Genomic DNA, 18,961 nt, shown 5'->3' on the forward strand with positions numbered 1-18,961 from the left:
TAAATGATAACTTTAGAACTGAACCAGTATTATCAGTCTTGAAGGTAACACAAGAGATGAAATAAGTAAGATCACCTCTGCTAAATTCACATTCAATAAACCCACATAAAATACATCAAAGTTTGCTGAACAGAATAGGATGAAGCGGATGAAAAGCAGATAACTTCCCTGCTTCTAACAGGCTTTTTACAAACAGATTAAAGCCAAAATATATTAACATTTATAAAACCAAAAGCAGTTAAAAGGATGCTTTTACGTGCCAAAACATTTAAGTGATTGCGTCTGTAAAATGCATCCTTCCTTTAGATTCGACATTTCAGAGGTATCAAATCAATGTTTGTGTTTTCAGCTATGTGGTATTTTAACAACACTGATACCCGACTGATGTTCCTGTTTGCAGCTATGCAAAGTCCTAACAACACTGAGCAAATAAGTATTGCTTGAGGACAGGTGAATACTTTCAGTGCTGTGTGTTATTCAAAACCCAATTAGAGAACCAAACTCTTCTGCCTATTGTATTCTGCTGTTCTACTTCTGTATCTACTCACTTATACCATGTATGCGCACACAGGAAAAACATATGATCTCAAAAACTGCTCTCCACAAATGTTTCTGTATTAATTTCCAATTAATTAGGGTTGGAATGGTCTTTGAAAGTAAGAAAGCTGAACACTAGCAATCTGTCATTGCAAACCAAGCCCTAAAGACAAGCTCATGCTGTTCAAAGCACTGGTTGTTCTGTGCATCCTGGAAGAATTCGCACCCATCAAGTGTGTTTGCACAATCAGACTCAAAATTACTTTAACGGAAGAACATGGAAGTTAATAGCAGGAACCCTGACATGCTCAAGACCTGGTCTTCCAAGAAACGACCCGCTCCATGCACATAAAAAGGCATTTCACATTAAGCCCTTCCAAAAGAAAGACACCCAAAAAAAAACTTGCACAAAGTTTTGCATTGTTTAAACTGAGCTGAAACAGGCACGAAACTAAAAATACCACCTCACAAATTTAGCTGTCTTACACAGAATGAGAACAGTGAAGAAACAAGACAAAATAAGAAAACCCGAAACAAAACCAACCAATAAAACCCCAAACCAAACTAGAATATATAAGAAGCATCTTTTCCACATTACTTTTCTAGTGACCAAGCCACGAGACTGGCTAACAAATAACTTAGTTAATTCAGTTAGTATAAAGCTTTCTTCTTTGCAAAAGTTACTCAGGAAATTGCTGTTTCAACAGCAAAAGGCAATATTCTAGCTTCAATTTCTAAACCCGTAACAAATCAGAGATTAGCACTGACATACATCACTGAAAGCTGCTACTACCATAACAAGTGTCTCCCCCATTACCAGCAGGTACGGTGTGTATCACGGCGCTGGTGTTCTGCAGCAGCACAGGATGCGGAAGATGCAGAATTCCACCTTTATCCCGGAGGAGGCAGGACCCGGCCCGCGGCCCGAGGACCGGTGTGGCCGGTGACCCCGGTACCCCCCGTGCGCTGGAGCCCGCCGAGGCGGGAGTGAACGGGCGCCACCTTGCGGGCCTGGAGGGCACCGCTCCGCGCTCTCCCCGTCGGTTCTCATCCGGCATTAGCGGAGACGGCAATTTGCAGCGATGTATTAATGAGAACAATACACCGCCGTTAAATTCTTCAGAGATTTCCAGCTCTCAAAGGCCATCTAAATCTGTCCGTAGTGAAACTGAAGCGCTACGGTTACGCTGTAAAGTCTTCATTCGCTAGATCTCCTACCTAAGCTGTTCCCAGCCTGAGCTCTGTGCCAGCACCAAACCTTTATAGAGCGCAGTGTTATTTACTCCTCATATATGCATTGCAAAGGCTCTGGCTGAAGACTCAACAAGACTTTAGAGGTTTCCATTGCCAATCCCACTCCAGCTGCTCTGCACTGCTCTGCACTGCTCCAGTGGCTCCAAACAGCTGGAAATCCAGTGGGAACAGGAGCTCAAGCACTCCATACATCAAGACAAGGGGCCCTCCCCAGACGTGGCACAGCTGGCACACCAGCTCAGGCACTACCCACCACCAAGCACATCCAAACCAGAACTTAACACCTGCTCTCAGACTTAACCATGAGCTCCTGTGGCCAAAGGAGCCACAGCCAAACAGAGTGTCTGGCAAAAGCCTTTGGGGCTCCTCTAACTCAGAGCAAAGACCAGTCTAGTTTCTTCCGTCCTCAAATGAGAACATAGCCAACACACACACACACACACACATATATATATAAAGCAATGTCAGCAAGCTACTGTTACAAGAAATCTGGTTCTTCATTTCTGAGTTGTGGCACAGGATGATTTAAACATGCTCTGTATTACATATAAGGCCCAAGGTGCCTGAAAACAAATACTAATTCCCACATGTGTGTAACAGTGGTCTGTGTACATCCGTGTAACAAAAAGGTTTTCATGTTCAGGTCTAGCAGAAATCTAAGCCCAACAGACAGGCCTCTGACAAGCACTGTTCAGAGCTGGGTACCAGTGGTCCAACAGGTACTCCAGAGCTCTCAAGCACTGCAGATTCCAGTGTTCCAGAGGCTGAGTCTATCAATCACCTTGACACACATCTCTGCTAAGCAGAAATAGGAAAAAATGGTGCTGTACAAAACACATGGCTTAAAGGAAGGCACAGTGAACTACAAGGCAAGGAACGCTTACTGCTATACATGTCTTTCATAGATTCAAAGAATGGTTCGGGTTCGAAAGGAGCTTAAGATCAATCAGTCCCAACCCCCTGCCACGGGCAGGGACACCTTCCACTAGAGCAGGCTGCTCCAAGCCCCGTCCAACCTGGCCTTGAACACTGCCAGGGATGGGGCAGCCACAGCTTCTCTAGGCACCCTGTGCCAGCGCCTCAGCATCCTCACAGGGAAGAATTTCTTCCTAATGTCTATTCTAAATCTCCCATCTGTCAGTTTAAAGCCATTCCCCTTGCCCTGTCACTGCATGCCCTTAACCAAAGTCCCTCTCCAGACTTCCTGTCATCCCCTTTAGGCACTGGAGCTGCTCTAAGGTATTCCCAGAGCCTTCTCTTCTCCATGCTGAACAAGCCCAGCTCTCTCAGCCCGTCTCCATGGCAGAGGTGCTCCAGCCCTCAGAGCATCTTTGTGGCCTCCTCTGGACTCACTTGAGGAGGTCCATGTCCCTTGTGTGTTTTTTTTTGCTCAGTTCTAACATTTTAAGATTGAACCTGGCCACAAACCATTCAACAGATCATTCCTTTTGCCTTATAAATGAATAAACATAGATTGCACAAGAGTATTTCTGCAATATTAGAACTGAAACACAGTCCTAATATGAACGAAATACCCTAGTCAGCCATCAAGATGATGCGCCAAATCCATATATTTGACTATCTTGCCTAAAACCACAGGTCTGATCAGGTGTCTCTCCTCAAAATAGGAGGAGATTCTGGGAAATCTAATGCACGTTGAAATGCTACTTTAAAAATAGCCAAGTTTTTGACAAAACCACCAACACATCACTTTTGTTACTTCTCCCTCTATCCCATTAACTCTATCAACACAGAGCTATGCTGAGAGCTAGTGAAAAGTCCCTGTTTCAAAACTTTCTGTCCCCATGCAAGTGGATTACAGGAAGTAGCATATTCACTGTGATAGCCAGTAGCAAAATCTGTTTGTTTCCAGTTTTCTTTCATAAATAACTACCTGATTTCATGCACATCAGTATTTTCTCACAAAAAACATTACTGACAAACATACTGCAACTGATATTATAAGGACACGCAACAGAAGAGAGGTGCTGGAAATCTCAGTCGCTTCTCATGTATTCTGATGATGTCCCACACACTGTACGTCACCGTGAGTGGAGGCTGAGACATGCCACCCTCCACTGTCACCAGCAGCTTTCCAGGACTGGAAGCCCAAGGGGCCAGCGGGGCACCAGAAACCCAGGTGTTGTACAGAACAGGAACTGTTTTCTCTTAACTTCTTAGTTCTGAGATTAATCTGCTGCTCCTGAATGTTATAAAACACTAGAATCATAGACTGGTTTGGGTTGGAAAGGACCTTATGATCACCTATTTTCAACCCCCTGCCATGGGTAGGGACACCTCACACTAGACCATGTCACCCAAGACTGCCCAACCTGGCCTTGAACACCGCCAGGGATGGAGCATTCACAGCCTCTCTGGGCAACCCATTCCAGTGCCTCACCACCCTCACAATAAAGAACGTCTTCCTTATATCTATACCCTGAACTTCCCTTGTTTTAGTTCAACCCATTATCCCTCGTCCTGTCACTACAGGAAATGTACCCACACACTTTGAAAAAACTCTTCCTTTCCTCTCTCCTGACATTTGTACTGTTTTCAGGGGGAAACCCCAACTGTTAGCACAACTGTTTAATATACTAAGGCTTTAATCTTAACCTGGTCTTCTGGCTGTTCATGTACATAAGCAAAAAACCCCCAGCCTTTAATATGTGGAAGAGCTAAGCTAAAGGTGAATACTGGTGAATGCAAAAAGACTGAAAACAGTGAACTTTTCTTCCTTCAATCTGCATCTGAACACTGAAGGAGGGTTATGCTGCCAGAACTTTTACATACAACTAGAATCACGTGAAAAGGAAGTTTAAGTAAGGGAGGTGCAAGGAATTTAGCTAAAAATAACAACATAGTAATTAAAAAATGTATCAGAACAGGGGGAATTAAACAGAAATGTAACATTTTTTCAGTCTCACCTCAGGTCAAGAACATTTCTCTGCCTAACCAAGCAGCACGTTCTGAAGAACTCGTGGAAACAGAGGTTTTAAAGATGAGAATACCGGATGCTGAACATAATAGTCTGCTAAATCGTGTTCCTGGATACTGCTGGAAATCACTGACTGAAGAGCCTTCCTTCAGCAACCTTCTTTCAGGAAGCTCCCGGTTTTCTTCCAGTGCATTAGTGACTTTCGGAGGTGTTATTAATAATTAAGCTTTTCTTTTAAAATTATTCATTAATATTAACTTTGTCTGAAATCTTCCTGGAAGCTAATACCTTTAACAGAAATAAAGCAGTAGAAATACACTAACCACAACAGTTAAATAAAAGAAAGTATTTAATTTGAGACAGAAATTACTTCTTGTAAATTCACTTTCCACAATTCATACTGGGTAATACAATAATAATGCTGTACAGAGACATTTCCAGCCTTCACTTCCTACACCTATGAGAAACTGAAAAGCTATAGCTATTTACCAACCCAATCTCCTCTTTTGTTTCTGATTCCTCTAAACTAATAGAAGGTAAAGTAAGAGAAGAAAGTAAAATAGTTTACAACACCTAAAGCCCCATTAGTGCAATTCTGCCTAAAGGAAATCCTGATGAATGCCTGAAATCCCATCTCTTCTGCACACTCAGACATCTACCCGCATTACTCCGGCAGTGCTTGGCTGCACATGTCCTTGTGGTTGGAGTACTTGCCCAAAAAATGACAGATGACATTAATTTCCCCTTCCAGCTTGAGATAATACAGAAGTACATCTCTTTTTCCCCCAAGAGCTTTCTAAGCATCTGGTAGTATGTGAAGTTGCAGGGACACTTCTTATCTCCTCTTGTTAGTCACAATGTAGAGAAGAACCCAAAATTGCCAGGGATGGAGGAATAAGGGAGAATAAAGAGGAGGAATTTCCCCTGGGAGAGCACGCTTGTCCTGCACCAGCATCTGTTTATTTTAATCTTGTGTTTGAAATCCCCAGATACCATAGAGATGAAGTATTCCCACACTGTCTGCTTTATCGGGACCCCACCTCTTCCGCTCCACTGCACATGGACTATAAAATTTCATCTTCTACAATCATTCAGACACCGCCATGTCTCCTCCCTCGGAGCAAACAAAGCTCTGCAAGACATCCTGGGGGCAAACCGCTACCCGGATTCCACTTGGAAGCACGTGAGGGCTTCTGCCATTGATTTAGTGGGAGGAATGTGTCTTGAGCCTCTACCTAGAAAAGCTCAATGTTACCTACAGGTTCTATGTGCTCCATTAGAAGAACCAATTAATTCAATATTATTTCCTAGGTCTTGTTTGGGTTAGTTTATTAAACTCTGTATCAAATATTTCTGGTATTTTGATTTGACTTTCCTCTTGAAACACTGTATACAAACTAATGAATAAAGTCCATATAGAGTGTACTGAGGGGAACTGGGTTCTTCTCTAACATCACAGCTCCGAATTCTGGTCTGCAAAACCCACCCTACAAGCTACAAGTAGAAAACTGAACATTAAATTGTTTAAAGCTGTTTAAGGAAGTCTCAGCCTTTTTCCTTAAAGACATTTTCTACCCTCAGTTGCCTCAGAAAAAATGAGGTTATTATTTCAGTGTAACTATACCCTGTTTCTGCAAATATTTCTCCCCATTTTTTAAGGAGGGAAAAAAGTGCTACAGAAGATGACAGCTTCCAGCAAGTAAGTGCTGCCAGATGAGTCCAATGGGCCTCCCCAGTTACATTCTGCCTGTAACAGTCACTGAGTACTCTCACATAACTCATGCCTCTAACTGCTGCTCCCCCCCTCCAAAAATCCTCTTTTCCAAATGCTGATAAGAGAACACTTCCCTTTTCTTCATCTCTAATAACCTGCATGTGTCCAAGCCTGCTTCTTACCGAGATGACAAGTTACAGTAACAAAGCTCATTGCAGGGCAATGGCAAGAGTTACAGGACTTGTCACGACAACCGCAAAACCAATGTGTATCAGAAGTATCTACAGTAAGAGCACATCTTCACTGCAACGAGATCTCAGTTAAAGCTATGAAAGTCAAACTACACTTTTAATAATGTTCAGGGGCCAGTGTAAGAGGACAAGGGGAATGGTTTTAAGCTGAAAGAGGGGAGATTTAGATTAGACATTAGGAAGAAATTCTTCACTATGAGGGAGCTGAGGCGCTGGCACAGGGTGCCCAGAGAAGCTGTGGCTGCCCCATTCCTGGCAGTGTTCAAGGCCAGGTTGGACGGAACTTGGAGCACCCTGCTCTAGTGGAAGGTGTCCCTGGCCGTGGCAGGGGGTAAGAACTGGATGAGCTTTAAGGTCCCTTCCAACACAAACCATTCTGTGATTTCCTATTTCCTTTAATTGATTTAACTCAGCTGATGGTATAGGGGTACCTATAGATCTTTGTGTTTAGGAGTCATAAAGAGTGACAGCATTGTCTGGGTCTTTCTCTTTATATCCGTATGATCTGTTTTGTTTGTAGTGTCACTGGTGGATGTTCCCTTCTTTATCTGAATACCTGGATAGGGGGTTGTGTTAGAAGCAAAGATTCCTATTTGGAAGTCAGCTTCTAGAGAGAAATAATGATGCTTTGAAAGTCCAGTCCTATCACTGGGTATCGAGACATTTTCCTAAGTCTGACCTGGGGTACATATCAACACAATATTATTTTCTTAAATACTCATTTTCAAAGTTCTTCTCATGGCATCAGCTTTGTCTTCGATGATTAAAGATTGATATATTTCCTTTGTGTGCACACTATGAGATACACATTATACTGAGGACCTGCAGTTTTTCATTCCAAATAGTTGGCTTTTGCTTTAACTTCCTGAATACACAGAGAAAAGCTACTCCTCATGTTTTTGAAAGCCTTCTGAAGCATTTCTGGGGTGTCAGCATTCTCATTTGCCACGAGAAGCTCTTTCTGATGAGCTCAGGACTTCAGCTTCAAATCAAGTTACATCAGAATGACATCAGCTGAATATTAATCAGGGCAGCATGCACAAACAGGTGTGGCAAAACCATGCTGTGACTAAGATGTGAAATCCCAATTCATACCAAGCCCCTAAAAGAGCCTGCATTTAAGTCTATCCAATAAAACCAGACACAAAAACCTATCAAACATACTGAAATGACAGAATTGTTCGCTAAAAAAGTCATGTGCTATAGAATCATTCCCTTGAAAAAATCAAACAGCAAAATGCAAACTCTCAGTTTAGTGTAATTTGAATATGGAGAGTTACACATCCACTTCCGGATGCTGACAGCAAAGGCTGTAGTTGCATCCTACACAGTACTCCATTACTTACAAATCCCACCTTTCTGCAGGCTCCTCATCTCTTCAGCCCTGCTGGTTCAGCTGTGGCTGGAATAACATACACACATGGCACAGGGAAGGCAAGGAGGTAATCTAACAATCAACAGAATAGTATCAAGAAACCACTTCTTACAATGCTGCAGCAAAAGCACAGTGCTGCTGATCTTTGCTTCTAACACAACCCCCTATCCAGGTATTCAGATAAAGAAGGGAACATCCACCAGTGACACTACAAACAAAACAGATCATACGGATACAAAGAGAAAGACCCAGACAATGCTGTCACTCTTTATGACTCCTAAACACAAAGATCTATAGGTACCCCTATACCATCAGCTGAGTTAAATCAATTAAAGTCTAAAGGTACATTTTATCCACAGAGGCACCCAGGGAAGTCAGTGAGCTTTGACTGCATGTTCTCTTTTGAACAGAAAAATCTTCACTTAAACAGCTGGGTTTTAATCTTTTCTGAATTTGGATTTATTTTTTCTTTTAACTTTGTAGAAATAAATCTGGTTCTCAGTGGCAGTGAATCCATAAAACACTGCCATAAGAACAGTCCCTACGTTTTCAGCTTATTTTCACTAATCAGAAAGTAGCTCAGATCAATGTAATTTTAAAGTAAAAATAAACCTAAGCATACATTCATTCGAATTATTCACATATAGATCACTACGTTCAAAATGATTATTAAATAGATTTTATTCCTTTAATCTCTTCCTATAATTTGTGGCAAGGAGAATACTGATATTGCACTAGGACACTGTACATTTTAAAAAAGATCAGTACCAATGTATTGACTGTGTTGTGTATCTGAGGGGAATGGAGGTTTATGAAGGCATGATTTGCATTTAAATCAGATGGATTAAACAGAGAAGGGCTATCTGATAAGATACTATATATCTGATAATATACATAAAATTGAACTGGTTTTAGTGAACATGTCCTTCAAGAGTTTGGAGTTAGTAGATCTTGCCCTTCTTCAGCTGCTTTTTACTTCTAGATTAAGAGAGGGGATTGGAACTAGGTGATCTTAAGGTCCTTTCCAACCCCAATTCTTCTATGATTCTTCAATGATTCTCCAAGATTGTTTTTCAGCTCTTTATGAAGCAATTATAAAACTAAATCAACTGAATATGCATAAATGAGGAAATATGCTCTTTACCTGCAGAAGGGACTACGGCCGTTATAATTCAATTTAACACATACACACTAATTCCAGCAGTGTACCAAGCGATTTCCGTGAGGTGGTTCATTTGATTTAAGATGTCAGAAACAGCCCTGTATTGTTTAATATTATCTTCATTAAAATTAGATTTATTCAAATTGAAACAGGGCATGACATTGACTTGCAATAACTTGAAGTAGGTACCTTTTAAAAGAAAAGGAGGAATTTAAATGAACAATCTTTTTTCCTTCTTTTATAAACTATCAACTGCTAACTGCTCATCATTGAACATTACACATTTATTTATAGGATGAGGCATGCAAATACCTAATAAAGCACAGTAATACTGCTGGCAATATTTAGGTTTTATAGAATGTTTACAAGCATAATTAATCTTCACAATAACCTTGTAATGTTGGTAGGGAGTAAAGTACTCATTATTCTTTAACTTCACATATGGGAAAACGGAAACAGAGAGATTAATTTAAAAACAAAAATGCAAGTGTGCGTCCCCCAAATGCGAAGTCAAGGCCTAAGCACGGAAAAGACTAATTTTAAAGGCATTAAAATCAATAAAAGCAGATGGGGCTCTGAGCCTGTGAAAACAAGTTCTCTTCAGGAGTGTAACATTGGACATTTGACAGTCTGGGCTAATGTTTTTATTAAAACAGTTGCATTATTTTCCATCATTAATAAAATGGGCATCCAGTTCTGCAGCGGGATCAGCCAAGCCCTGCTGCAGCTTCCAGCCCAGCATCTTACCTACCTTTTTATAACTAAGTTCAACTAAGAATACACGTTAGTTCTCCAGAACACAGAGAGGCCTTTATTTAATCCCAGACAGAATGAAGAAGCATACACTGAGTCAATGCCACCTTTGTCAGAGTTAGGGCAACCAAGCGCTGGCCTGGGCCCGTTTCTCCTTTGGTTTTATTATGAAGCAGGACAAGGGTGCCTGCAAGCTAAACTGAGAGGCCACTTTCCTGCATGGATTTTTATCCTACAGAAGTAGAAGGAATACCTATTCTGATCATTCAACTGCAGGGAAACAGACTGCATACACACTCCGTATCAGCCCAAGGTAAGTAACTTCCTAGCAGGACATTGTTGCTTTTAGTTTGGCTTCACTTCCCTTCAGGGCACAGTGCTTTTAACAGTGTAATTCCTGAGAAGTGAACAAGCTTTCTCTCAGCTGATCCATCTGCATTTTTCGGAACAGAACCTGATAGTGCTTCAGGTCAACATTTTCACTGGGGCTTTCACTCACTCCAACCCCCACAAACAAAAGGTCACGAGAATAATGACATAAGAAACTCTTCTGACTGGGGAGCAGTGGAAGGAAATGGATTCCAACACGCAGCTGACGTATGTGAGCACACGCAAAGGAAAAATACATGTACTCGCCCAGAGCTGGTCTGGTCTTTGTTCCTGGGCTGGAACACATTTCTGCCAAGGAACAAAACCCAATGAGAAAAGGGAGTGCACTAGCAGAAAGACGTCACAAGGCAGCGGTCACTGGAGCATGGAGGAAAGGAAAAGGGCAGGAAAGAAAAGCCTGACTGTGGAAGGCCACAAAATGGGGATGTTGGCCCAGCCGCGATATCCGACTGTAGGGCAGGCGATGCTCTAATGGAAAGCACTCCCTTGGAATCTCAGCCAAAAACTTAAAAGCATCGCCACAGCTGCCTGCTTTGTGTTACTTCAGGTTTCAAAAGCAGGGGGCGGATATCCAGAAGTATCCCATGGCTCAGTTCACGAACTCCCAAAGTTCTCCAATCATGCTTGGAAGCTCCTACAAAGCCACTAGATAGCTAATCCAGGCACTTATACACAAATGTGTATGAATACTGCCCACAGAGGATCCCTCTGGGAAAGGGCACGTGGTGTACACCTGGAATTCCAAACACTAACTGCTAACTTTGAACTTCAGAAAAATCATGTGGGTCTCAAGGCTTTACGAATGAAAGAAGGGAAACAACTCCCAGCACTTACCAGAAAGCCTTTTACCAAGTGAAAAATACAATCACAGAAGCCATAAAACAAAGAAAAAAAACCTATCTAGAATAGGAAGCAAAATAGTGAGAAATTAACCAATTTCCTTAATGGTGTGATTGAAGAGGTTATTAGAGGCAAACACGCATCCTTCAGGAGGGAAACGCATCCCTAACACACCAATATCAGGAAGCATCAATTGTGACAGGTGAAATGAAAGATGGAAATAAGGAGACATGAGAGGAAATGCGAACAGCAAACAACAGAGATGTACCGGCAATACCAAGGCATTCCTGAGATGCATCAGAGTAGGGAGCACACCAGTCTGCTGGGCTGCGGAGGAATCAGTGGACACTTCATGTTTAACATCTACAGAGGTCTCCACAAAAGATGAATACATGCCTATAACTTTACTTTTCATGTAGAATCACAGAATAGTTAGGGTTGGAAAGGACCCTAAGATCATCCAGTTCCAACCCCCCTGCCATGGGCAGGGACACCTCACACTAAACCATGGCACCCAAGGCTCTGTCCAACCTGGCCTTGAATGCTGCCAGGGATGGAGCATTCACAACTTCCCTGGGCAACCCATTCCAGTGCCTCAGCACCCTCACAGTAAAGAATTTCTTCCTTAGATCCAATCTAAACTTCCCCTGTCCATTACCCCTTGTCCTGTCACTACAGTCCCTAATGAAGAGTCCCTCCCCAGCATCTTTGTAGGCCCCCTTCAGATACTGGAAGGCTGCTATGAGGTCTCCACGCAGCCTTCTCTTCTCCAGGCTGAACAGCCCCAACTTTCTCAGCCTATCTTCATATGGGAGATGTTCCAGCCCCTGATCAATCTCATGGCCCTCCTCTGGACTTGTTCCAACAGTTCCATGTCCTTTTTATGTTGAGGACACCAGAACTGCACACAATGCTCCAAGTGAGGTCTCACGAGAGCAGAGTAGAGGGGCAGGATCACCTCCTTCGACCTGCTGGTCACGCTCCTCTTGATGCAGCCCAGGATACAGTTGGCTTTCTGGGCTGCGAGCGCACACTGAAGCCGGCTCGTGTTCATTTTCTCATCGACCAACACCCCCAAGTCCTTCTCCGCAGGGCTGCTCTGAATCTCTTCTCTGCCCAACCTGTAGCTGTGCCTGGGATTGCTCCAACCCAGGTGTAGGACCTTGCACTTGGCATGGTTAAACTTCATCAGGTTGGCATCAGCCCACCTCACAAGCGTGTCGAGGTCCCTCTGGATGGCATCCCTTCCCTCCGGCGTATCAACTGAACCACACAGCTTGGTGTCATCAGCAAACTTGCTGAGGGCGCACTCAATCCCACTGTCCATGTCACCGACAAAGATGTTGAACAAGACCGGTCCCAACACCGATCCCTGAGGGACACCACTCGTTACCGGTCTCCAGCCGGACATCAAGCCATTGACCACAACTCTTTGCACGCGGCCATCCAGCCAGTTCTTTATCCACCGAGTGGTCCACCCATCAAATTGATGTCTCTCCAATTTAGAGACAAGGATGTCGTGTGGGACAGTGTCAAACGCTTTGCACAAGCCCAGGTATCTTCATATGTGTATCTATCATATGTGAGATGCCACAGATGATGTTGGCATGAAGTTGATGAAATTAGGGCAGAAATAGTCACTGAGAATATATATAAAATATCTTTAAAGTATGAAGGAATTTAATATGAAGTACCTTAGCAAGTGACAGAAACAGGCATTTACATGCACTAGCATATTAAAATGGAAACACTATAACTAGTTTTGAGACACAAAAGGAAATCCTAGAAATTACAGTTGAACCAGCTTTACTTCAGTGTAAGTCACTTTGAATGCCTACCGCAATGTGGTCAGCAGTGAAAAATAAAATTAGGCCGATATAATTGATTGAGATGAAGTGAGTGAAAGAGTGCTACAGAAAGAAACAAGTCCTTTTAAAAACTGAAAAAGAATATAAAAAAATGAAAATAATCAATTTGGATTGAAAATAAAGTAATTTGGTTTAGTAACTTTTAGAACTCACAGCCACAAGGCAGCACGGTGAAGTCCTTACATTCATGTTTATTTAGGCAAGGACATCGCTGTGCAAAGAAGAGACTCCTCCTCCCCTGTATTTCCCCTTTTCTCCTCCAAAAGACAGAAGATCTCATTTTTCTCACGAATTAAGGTACCAAATCAATTACAATCTCACAGCACATTTTGATAAAGAAGGAAAGTTAACTACATTAGCTCAATACATGAAAATATTTCACTTATCTCCTTGCCAGGAATATGCCAAACAGCAGATCAGGTCCAGATGTAACACAATACTTTATGTTGCTCAGTTGAGCATTAGCCTGGTTAGAATAATCTCACCATAAAACAATTCCCAATATAAAAATATAAGATATTTTTAAAGATTTCTGAAGCTTGCCAGAGTTTCAGAATAAAGGAGCTGAGGACACCAGAAAGGTAAGAGGCTGGAAGGAACTCACCTTTGCATGAAACCAGATCAGTTGGTAAACTCCTGCATCTGAGTAGCGAAACAAGTCACTTAGGCTCTATGCCCTTGTGTGTTATGCAGACATCTAGCCAAAAATCCCCTCCCAGTGGAATGAATGCCTGCCTTTGTAATTCCCCCATGTGATTTATGAATGGAATTGCCCTAATATTTAAAAGGGTAATTTTAAGGCAATACCACTGCACGAGTTTAAAATGTCAATTAAAAAACAAGAATAAAAAGCAAAACACAAAACAGGCTGGCAACTGTTCCACACTTATTTTCATACACAACCAAGATTTATGTGACACTCAATCTCACCTACCATTATTTCAGATGGCATTCAGGACATGTAAACAAGCCTTACGACCCTATCATGTTTTGAGTCATGAGAAAATCCAGTAACAATCTGTTAAATAGAGTTTCCTGATATGAAAGCATTACACCCTTCAAAACTATTTAAAAGGCTGAAAATTTGGGTTGGTCCATTATTGTCATTTCTTTAGTATGTGAAAAATATGCATTGCTTTAAAGATATAAAATGCTTAGCGTTCTATGCAGTCATCACTGGTATCTGATGTGTTAGAGCCAAGCACAGCAATCTAACTACCAGCCTGCCTGATTATAAATAGGCTGCCAATCCGGGCAGCAGCGGCAGCAGCAGCTGTCTCTCATCATTCTGCTTTCTCCCTCCGTTTCTATTAGATTACTAACATGATAGAGTGATTTCTGCATATTTCCTCCAAGCTCTGTAATATGCGTGACAGGCTCAAGCACAAATACATTTGTTTTTAAGATTACTCACAGTGAACGCAATTCTGCACTAACCTGTTACTGTTTACCTGATTTATACATGTGCACAACTGGCCTGCACACTTGCCTTGTCTGTTCTAAAGTAAATGTTTAGGGTTATAATTCAGCTGTCTTTAGAAAAAACAACTAAACTGCCTGTCCCACTAGATACTGGGAAAGAATATGTGCACCTGAACACTGAGCCTGTAGCAACAACCCCAAAACACAGTCTAGTCTATCACTCAAGCCACACACACTGTCCAACTCACTGAGGTACTTCCCCAAATTCCAAACTGATGATAAGCAGGCTCAGAAGTCTGCCAGCTCATTTTTAAACTAGACACAAACTAAAAATCAAAGTTACCATTAAAACCGACTTACGTTATACACAGAAATGCCGTCAAAAAAAACTTCATCATGATTATATAAAGGATGAATCTCAGAGTACAATTCTTATTACAAAAATTACAAGAAGTGGTCTCTGGTATTGTACTTGTGACCCATTAAGTATAGACACTGTTCCCACTTGAACAGTTTGACTTTCTGTCCTTAAAATGTTTTCTCTTGACTATAAAAAAATTACTTAGTCAGATATTAGTTTTATCTCATCCTGTCAGCAAACCTGTATGTTGAAATACCACTGTATCAAAAATCACTGTATCAGAATCTATCCTCTACAAGTAGCATCGGCATTTTTAAGATGAAGTACACCAGGGAAAATGTTGTTGAAGGGCTGCTACTGGCTATAATGCTCCAAGTAACTGGCAATGCATTCACAGCTCTACACAGGCCAAAAAGTTCGAAGTCCAGTTGGTTTAATGGCTATTTCAGAAAAGGCACATCATTTTGTTTCAATACACACATATGTTAGTATACAGCTTATATTTGATTATGTTCAGTGGGATCAATTAAAAACTACCTTTCCTGTTGCATAGTTCCTTTAAAATACTGGAATCAACACTGGCAGTGCACCTACTGGTGCTTAAAGTTCAGTTCCAGAAAGCTGGAAGCAGATGTGTGCAGCAGAAGAACATGAAGCCTGAACATCAGCTCATCATCAAACCTTGGTCAGGGTTAAACTTACATCTTGCTTCTTTTAAAGTGACATAAGACAGATCTGTTTGCTTCAAATTTTTTTTCAGGCAGGACCCCACACTTCGACCCAAAACAGAGTTGTACTGTTTAAAAGCAAAACAACACAAAAAACCCAACCAAACAAAGCCAAAACCTCAAATTCAAGACTGAAGTATCTGTGCTCTAATAGAGTGTTAGCAAGATCACACTGAGCTAAAGTTTTCAGTAGATGCCTAAATTTTGCCATGACTCTGTATCAATATAGGTGACACAGACACGTTAAAACATTAAATGCAGTTTTACACATCAGTATCAGCATGTACAGGCTCCTATTCCTGCCCAGGCGCTTACTGATCCCACACATCACACAGAAATTCACCCGTGACCTTTGCAAGCACAATGCAAGTTCTGAAGTTATAGCTGTTTAAACTCCTTGCATAGCACTGGTACACAAACAACATACTAGCTGTTATCCAGACAGCCTGAGCTCCAGCAGATGTAATCTTTAAAGGCTGTCTACAAGCCTTCCAGAAGTTGTTTTTCCCCACTCCTACTTGTATGATCTACTCTCCTGCAGATGGAAACTTGAGGCCACTTTGCCCCAAGTTTTGTCACTAACAGCTTGTAAAACGTTTAAAGTCTTTGATTAGCTGGGGTGCAGGACATGCTGCTGCTGGTAATGTGTTGAATTATTCTAGACATTTGAGCAACAGGGTATCTGTCTAGGCATTTAAATGGAACTGGTAATATGAGCAATGTACAGTTTATAGATACAGCAAAAGAAGTTACAAGAGGAGGAATAATAAACAGGAAAGATTGTTTTTTAAACATAAAATCCAACTCAGCTCCATAAAAGCAGCAAAGTGTACTCTTAAATGGGACTTACCTGTGGCCAAGCTAAGCACCTCTACAGAGGAGTCCTGAGAGGTCACAGGATGCATAGATGGTAACATGGAAGATGACATGGAAGCAACTGCTAAAGAAGTGACAGATGGATGTGTGGGAACATTAAAGAAGTGGAGCGAGTGGGGGAGAGACAGGAAACTCAACAAGGGAACATAAGTAAGGAAGGGCAGAATTATATAGAGCTTTGAAAGTACTGAAAGGAGCTCAAATCTGATGCTAATATGGGTGGGGAACAGTAGGGGGAATACAAAAATAAGAGTGACAATTAAATCAGCAAGCAGGAAGCATTATTTTAACAGCTACATGTTAGGAAGTGAAAGAAGTCTCCCTTCCTTCTGTCACAATAGACATGTCTAGAACAGAGCTGAAGACAGTGCAGTGGTTAAGACGGGTCATGAAATGAGGCTTGCCCTTAAGACGCTAAGGAAGCAAGGACCAGATTTATAGCTGACCTAGATGACTACAACCAACGGCATGAACACACACACAAAAATATAACCTAAAAACTGCACACCTGAATAATATAGAAATGGAAGACTGCATTGTTGGTAGCAGAAAAAGACAGGAAACTACGAAATCTGGGACAGAAAGAGGCCAAGAGATGAAACTTTCACCCCACTGAAATAAATAGCACAATGTGAACCAGCTTCCCTGCTATCTGGATTTCACAGAAGGAGATGATTTTTGGCCATTTTTCAGCTGATGACATGCTTGTCTGACAAACATCATATGAATGACTGCCTAATACTGGAAAATGGATCTGGAGATATCATGAAGCAGCAGTATAAAATATAGTTTCTGAACATATTCATATTAGTAGGACTTCATTAAATAACTGGAGGAGATTCAAAAGGTTATGAAAGGAGAAAAAAAATCTTTTTTTGCTTTCTATCAATTTTCACTATTCACATTCTAATTTAAAGAAGGATTCTTCAGTTTTATTTAGACCATTAAACGAATGTTTAGAAACAAACAAGACTTCATTTGTATCAGTCCAATAAAAGACTAAACTGTGAACACTGCACAAGTTTGCTAAAGGTCTGCTCTGTGTTCTACTCCAAAGAACTCCAGAGATTTGCTATAGTTTTACACTCCACACTACCTGCTGCAATCCTTAATAATAATTAGTCCTTAAAAAGGACACGGAACTGTTGGAACAAGTCCAGAGGAGGCCACGAGGATGATCAGGGACTGGAGCACCTCCCCTATGAAGACAGGCTGAGAAAGTTGGGGCTGTTCAGCCTGGAGAAGAGAAGGCTGCGTGGAGACCTCAAAGCAGCCTTCCAGTATCTGAAGGGGGCCTACAAAGATGCTGGGGGTGGACTCTTCCTTAGGGACTGTAGTGACAGGACAAGGGGTAACGGGCTCAAACTTAAACAGGGGAAGTTTAGATTGGATCTAAGGAAGAAATTCTTTACTGTGAGGGTGGTGAGGCACTGGAATGGGTTGCCCAGGGAAGTTGTGAATGCTCCATCCCTGGCAGTGTTCAAGGCCAGGCTGGACAGAGCCTTGGGTGCCATGGTTTAGTGTGAGGTGTCCCTGCCCATGGCAGGGGGGTTGGAACTGGATGATCTTAAGGTCCTTTCCAACCCTGACTATTCTGTGATTCTATGATAATCTGAAAGTTAAAAAAAGAGCAATTTTCCACAATGGTCCAAACACCTCCAAAGTCTGTTTTCCACTTGCAGGTGGTGAGTAGGCACTTCAAACCTGCACCTTCATAGAAGTCAGAAAGTACTAAGTTTTTGAGATTTACTCCATGACTCCTCTCAAATATTACATGGACAAGCCCTACAAATAAAATATATTTGACAGAGAACTAAGACCGAAAACCCCAGGAAACAACTCATTTTACAATCCCCACCCACCCACCTCCCCGCATTAAAAGCAGTTTTGTTTGGACAGCAATTCCTGTGTTAGCAATGCATATACTAGACTCAATAAAGCTGATCAGAAACATACATTCTCTTTATACGACTAGGATGTAAAGTAAAAGTTGAAAAAAATGTTACTTCATAAACTGCCTGGTTTAAATACTCTTAGGGCTGTTGTTAATGGTGTGTTTCAAGGGTTTTTCTTTTACTTTGTCTTTTATGTATGGACTAAATCCCTGAACTACTCACTGGTTTCTCAGTTTCAATATTCTAAGACAATTGATAAACAAATCGGGGGGTGCTCAGCAAAGAGCATTTCAAGAATCAGCTCTTTTCTAACTCGCAAATGTGGCTGAGAGTTTCACATTTTGAAGAGAACCACAGAATCAACCAGGCTGGAAAAGACCTTCGAGATCATCAAGTCCAACCATTACTTCAGCACTGCCAAGGCCACCACTAAAGCAGGTCACTAAGAGCCTCATCCACACATTCTTTGGAACACCTTCAAGGCTGGTGATGGCACCACTGTCCTGAGCAGCGTGTTCCACCAAACAGGTGAAAACTTGACTGCAGGATCAATAAAAGAGCCTCCACTGAGCCATTAGGCCTGCACGTTTATGTTAA

General features: G+C 41.7%; 1 protein-coding gene across 5 annotated transcripts in view; it reads right to left on the reverse strand.

Annotated features, from left to right (window-relative positions):
- PHF21A (PHD finger protein 21A) overlaps positions 1 to 18,961 on the reverse strand; it is a gene marked incomplete at its 5' end in the record, with an annotated part of 98,157 nt that overhangs the window by 49,158 nt on the left and 30,038 nt on the right. The gene's annotated exons all lie outside the window — the stretch shown is intronic.

This window comes from Psittacula echo, assembly GCF_963264785.1.
Source record: "Psittacula echo genome assembly, chromosome: 5".
NCBI lineage: Eukaryota > Metazoa > Chordata > Aves > Psittaciformes > Psittacidae > Psittacula > Psittacula echo.